This window comes from Salvelinus namaycush, chromosome 12 (genome assembly GCF_016432855.1).
Source record: "Salvelinus namaycush isolate Seneca chromosome 12, SaNama_1.0, whole genome shotgun sequence".
NCBI classification, from domain to species: domain Eukaryota; kingdom Metazoa; phylum Chordata; class Actinopteri; order Salmoniformes; family Salmonidae; genus Salvelinus; species Salvelinus namaycush.
In genome coordinates, this window is record NC_052318.1 from 2,495,218 (window position 1) to 2,501,391 (window position 6,174).

General features: G+C 44.0%; 1 long non-coding RNA gene across 1 annotated transcript; it reads left to right on the forward strand.

Annotated features, from left to right (window-relative positions):
• The first annotated feature begins 1,467 nt into the window (after positions 1-1,467).
• On the forward strand, positions 1,468-3,209 carry LOC120056411. Its single transcript, XR_005477796.1, has 2 exons — positions 1,468-1,713; positions 1,998-3,209. It is a non-coding gene; the product is annotated as an uncharacterized LOC120056411 (long non-coding RNA).
• The last annotated feature ends 2,965 nt before the right edge of the window (positions 3,210-6,174 follow it).

The following is a 6,174-nucleotide window of genomic DNA, read 5'->3' on the forward strand; positions in this document are numbered from 1 at the left end:
CTAACGTGGCCATTTTTTGGGGGGTTCACTCCCATTATTTTATTTCAAGTAAGATAACAGCCTACACAACAAATAAATGATATTGAGAACCATCTACAGTAGATGGCCCCTTGGTGTGGGTGTGGGTATGCAAACACGTTAGCAACTGCGGCCCTTCCAGATGAGATCAGATTTTTTGTGGCCCCTATCAAAGTTGCTCATCTCCGGTCTAACCTAACCTAGCCTAGCCTAGCCTAACATAGCCTAACCTAACCTAGCCTAACCTAGCCTAACCTAACCTAGCCTAACATAGCCTAACCTAACCTAGCCTAGCCTAACCTAACCTAGCCTAACCTAGCCTAACCTAGCCTAACCTAGCCTAGCCTAACATAGCCTAACCTAACCTAGCCTAGCCTAACCTAGCCTAACCTAACCTAGCCTAACCTAGCCTAACCTAGCCTAACCTAGCCTAACCTAACCTAGCCTAGCCTAACCTAACCTAACCTAGCCTAACCTACTGCTGAGATATCAACTGGAATTTCAGTAATTTTTTTCAGGTTTTTGAACAACTTGATTTCCATCTTCTTTCTTCTTCTTCTGTGAACTCCGTTTCTCTAGATGTGTGATGTAGTAGGAACTTGTAGTTTCCTACAGGCCAATAATCTTCATAGTTTAGTGGATAACACGCGGTAATTAACTACAATGACCATAATCCATTGCGTATCTACTTGTCCAGTCTGCATTTCTTTTTAGGCCTGCTACTGACGAGACAAGAATGCACAATCGTGAGTGGATATAGTGAGCAGCTGTTGCTTCGTGATTAATCTCTACCTGGAAAATACCTGATCAAAGTGATTGATAGTTGGCATTCAGCAGTCATAAAATGATGCCTTATTTTCTTTGAAGAACTACTAAAATAGAGATTTTTGTCAGACATCATGAACAGCAGCTCTATAGAGATGAGATAATGACTTGGAATGAAATACTAAAGTCATCAAATAAAACAAATAATATACGCAACTGAAATATTATTAAAGTAAAGTAATGTAAATAAATGATGGGTAATAAGCAGTCCTCGGCAGTCACTGCCATCATGGGACTTGTATTCATTGTTTTATTCTGTGTTGTTACAACATTCGACTCAAATAATCAAAACCGAAATCGAAAACGCGAAATAAGAAAATAAATAATTAACCGAAACTCAAACTGACCTCAAAAAAGCACTAATTGCTCAGCACGACCTATAGCAGAGCGCTTTCCCACACCCACTTCATTATCACATGGTCCATGCTATCCAAAATGATTGGGATGGCCCTACCCCATTGAAGTTTACATTTGAAATGGTTCAATTTAATGTTGGGACGTGCCAAGGATCCCTGATAGCACTGAGTCTTTCCACACGCTCACTGTCGTTACAGAATTCAACCCAAATAATCAAAACCTTGAATCGAAAACCATGGGTTTTGTATTTATTATCATGATCCCGAAACCAAACCCAGTCCACACGCCCAGTACTTTCCTTTCGACACACCCACTTGACCATAGTCCGGTCTCCGTATCGAGCTGCTGCTCCCTACTTCTCCACGCGAACGTGAGTAGATTTCCTTGAAAACAACGGTCGGACATCTAGGAAGCCGTCTCCAGTTTGTATTATACCTCCAAGGTGTAGAGTCTACACTGTAGACGGAACAAATATCGACCAGATCTTGATCGGACGACAACAACATGTTAAAGGTACAGTATACATTTCTTAGTTGCAATAATGTTAATAGTTCGCCTAATTTCGGTTTATGTGACAAAACAAGCACTCTGAGTGTAGAGAAACATTGTACAATCTAAACCGCTGTGAAATCTATTTTAAATAACCACAAATATTGTGGTTTCAGGTGCTTGAAGCTGGTGTACAAAACCGAAAGTAAAAGACGCAAAGAAGCATAGAGATAGCAGATCTACCGCTTCTCAGACTTGCTTTCAATGAGAAGACCCAGATCTATAACGGATATTTTTTTTAATGAAAGGTGTAACCGAGGCTTCTGAGAAACACAAAGAAACATGGCCACAGTCTTCTCTGATCTAAAGGACCTCTTCATCTGTTCCATCTGTACCGAAGTCTTCACCGAACGTATATCACTGAGCTGCCAGCACACCTTCTGTAGACGATGCCTCCAGAACAATATGGACGCTGGTTGCGTTATCTGTCCAGTGTGCGGGGATCCAATCACGACGGAGAATTTCAGAGTTAACAGAATACTAAGGAACATGGCAGATGAAGTGAGACAGAGGAGAGTGGATCTCAGAGAGTTGAAGAGGAATGAGGATGTGAATAAGTGGGAAACAAACAAGAAGAAGAAGAATGTCAAAACATCAAAGTCGTTTATGAAGGAAGGCCTGGCTGCCAGAAAGACAGAGAGGAAGCTCAAGTCTTCTCTGACCACTGGTCCCTGGGAGGGTATACTTTTTGGCATTATAGCCTTTTGTTGCTTTATTTCTGTTCTTACTTATGTTGTCCTTCCTTGTGTGGAATTTGTGTCCGTAACGATGTCAGGAAATGCAGCCAAGGTGTTCGGATCCCTTTTGGTGTTAATCTCTATGTTTGTTGTCTTCGCTGTTGTTGCTCATATGGTGGATTTTGTGGTTGAAAAAGTTTGACTTCAAATATTTTTTCTATAGTAATAACTGATTGATTGCTTTTATGTCATGTTGGAGAGTCATTGCATGTAGCTAACTACCTTTCCCAGCAGGTTGGTGGTGGTTGAACATCTTTTTGAAATTAATTATCTTATTTAGTTGACTTCATCTGCTGGTTTATGCCCAGTTTATTCATGCGATGATAAGTACAGTAGATTTTAGTTGTGAAATGAATGTTGTGAAGCTTTAAACTGCTAACTGATTATATGGAAGGAAAAGGACCATGTTGTGTATTGTTGTAAAACTTTTCCCTGTAAATTTACCAGCATTGTACCGGCACCAGAGTTGCCAGCTTAATACTGTCATCTTGCTTCACAGCAGAGATGCTGTAATATATTGTACACCTCTGGTGCCATTACAATGCTGAATATTTACAGTGAAATTCTACCTCAAAATCTAAATACAAAGAAATATATACATGTGTACATAAAATACATGTATTCAAATAGCTGACAACATTAACTACAAATGAACAACATAATTGACAATAGAAGTAACAACAGTTACTAAATAACCAAATAAGAGCATCATTACAACACTAATTTAAAACTATATTGTGTTCCTGTGTGTGTGGGGGGGGTGAGACAAATGAGGGAGATTGAGATCAAATTGGGGCCGGGTACAATCCTAGATCTATGATCAGGGGCAACTCTATTCGGGGTAAGGGGGTTCAGAGGCGGTGAAACGCACAACGGGACAGTTTGGTCAGGAGAAGAGAAGTCAACATCATGTGTTCCTCATGGGGCTCCGTAACAAACCTCCTCGGGTCCTGATTGGTCAGCTCTTCTCAACCCTAGGACAAGCATAGAAAAAGAAAGACTAGAATGAGAGACAGAGAGCACCAGGGCTGTTACTCTGTGGGTAAACAGAGAGACAGAGAACCAGGGCTGTTCCTCTGTGGGTAAATAGAGAGACAGAGAACCAGGGCTGTTCCTCTGTGGGTAAATAGAGAGACAGAGAACCAGGGCTGTTACTCTGTGGGTAAATAGAGAGACAGAGAACACCAGGGCTGTTACTCTGTGGGTAAATAGAGAGAAGGAGAACACCAGGGCTGTTACTCTGTGGGTAAATAGAGAGAAGGAGAACACCAGGGCTGTTACTCTGTGGGTAAATAGAGAGAACCAGGGCTGTTCCTCTGTGGGTAAATAGAGAGACAGAGAACCAGGGCTGTTCCTCTGTGGGTAAATAGAGAGACAGAGAACACCAGGGCTGTTACTCTGTGGGTAAATAGAGAGAAGGAGAACACCAGGGCTGTTACTCTGTGGGTAAATAGAGAGACAGAGAACCAGGGCTGTTACTCTGTGGGTAAATAGAGAGACAGAGAACCAGGGCTGTTACTCTGTGGGTAAATAGAGAGCACCAGGGCTGTTACTCTGTGGGTAAATAGAGAGACAGAGAACCAGGGCTGTTACTCTGTGGGTAAATAGAGAGACAGAGAACCAGGGCTGTTCCTCTGTGGGTAAATAGAGAGACAGAGAGCACCAGGGCTGTTACTCTGTGGGTAAATAGAGAACACCAGGGCTGTTCCTCTGTGGGTAAATAGAGAGACAGAGAACCAGGGCTGTTACTCTGTGGGTAAATAGAGAGACAGAGAACACCAGGGCTGTTACTCTGTGGGTAAATAGAGAGAACCAGGGCTGTTACTCTGTGGGTAAATAGAGAGACAGAGAACACCAGGGCTGTTACTCTGTGGGTAAATAGAGAGACAGAGAACACCAGGGCTGTTACTCTGTGGGTAAATAGAGAGACAGAGAACACCAGGCCTGTTACTCTGTGGGTAAATAGAGAGACAGAGAACCAGGCCTGTTACTCTGTGGGTAAATATAGGGACAGAGAGCACCAGGGCTGTTACTCTGTGGGTAAATAGAGAGACAGAGAACACCAGGGCTGTTCCTCTGTGGGTAAATAGAGGGACAGAGAACCAGGGCTGTTACTCTGTGGGTAAATAGAGAGCACCAGGGCTGTTACTCTGTGGGTAAATAGAGAGACAGAGAACCAGGGCTGTTACTCTGTGGGTAAATAGAGAGACAGAGAACCAGGGCTGTTCCTCTGTGGGTAAATAGAGAGACAGAGAGCACCAGGGCTGTTACTCTGTGGGTAAATAGAGAACACCAGGGCTGTTCCTCTGTGGGTAAATAGAGAGACAGAGAACCAGGGCTGTTACTCTGTGGGTAAATAGAGAGACAGAGAACACCAGGGCTGTTACTCTGTGGGTAAATAGAGAGAACCAGGGCTGTTACTCTGTGGGTAAATAGAGAGACAGAACACCAGGGCTGTTACTCTGTGGGTAAATAGAGAGACAGAGAACACCAGGGCTGTTACTCTGTGGGTAAATAGAGAGACAGAGAACACCAGGCCTGTTACTCTGTGGGTAAATAGAGAGACAGAGAACCAGGCCTGTTACTCTGTGGGTAAATATAGGGACAGAGAGCACCAGGGCTGTTACTCTGTGGGTAAATAGAGAGACAGAGAACACCAGGGCTGTTACTCTGTGGGTAAATAGAGACAAAACACCAGGGCTGTTACTCTGTGGGTAAATAGAGACAAAACACCAGGGCTGTTACTCTGTGGGTAAATAGAGAGACAGAGAACACCAGGGCTGTTCCTCTGTGGGTAAATAGAGGGACAGAGAACCAGGGCTGTTACTCTGTGGGTAAATAGAGAGCACCAGGGCTGTTCCTCTGTGGGTAAATAGAGAGACAGAGAACCAGGGCTGTTCCTCTGTGGGTAAATAGAGAGACAGAGAGCACCAGGGCTGTTACTCTGTGGGTAAATAGAGAGAGAGAGCACCAGGGCTGTTACTCTGTGGGTAAATAGAGAACACCAGGGCTGTTCCTCTGTGGGTAAATAGAGAGACAGAGAACCAGGGCTGTTACTCTGTGGGTAAACAGAGAGAACCAGGGCTGTTACTCTGTGGGTAAATAGAGAGACAGAGAACACCAGGGCTGTTACTCTGTGGGTAAATAGAGAGAACCAGGGCTGTTACTCTGTGGGTAAATAGAGAGAACCAGGGCTGTTACTCTGTGGGTAAATAGAGAGACAGAGAACACCAGGGCTGTTACTCTGTGGGTAAATAGAGGGACAGAGAACACCAGGGCTGTTACTCTGTGGGTAAATAGAGAGACAGAGAGCACCAGGGCTGTTACTCTGTGGGTAAATAGAGAGACAGAGAACACCAGGGCTGTTACTCTGTGGGTAAATAGAGAGAACCAGGGCTGTTACTCTGTGGGTAAATAGAGAGACAGAGAACACCAGGGCTGTTACTCTGTGGGTAAATAGAGAGACAGAGAACACCAGGGCTGTTACTCTGTGGGTAAATAGAGAGACAGAGAACACCAGGCCTGTTACTCTGTGGGTAAATAGAGAGACAGAGAACCAGGCCTGTTACTCTGTGGGTAAATATAGGGACAGAGAGCACCAGGGCTGTTACTCTGTGGGTAAATAGAGAGACAGAGAACACCAGGGCTGTTACTCTGTGGGTAAATAGAGACAAAACACCAGGGCTGT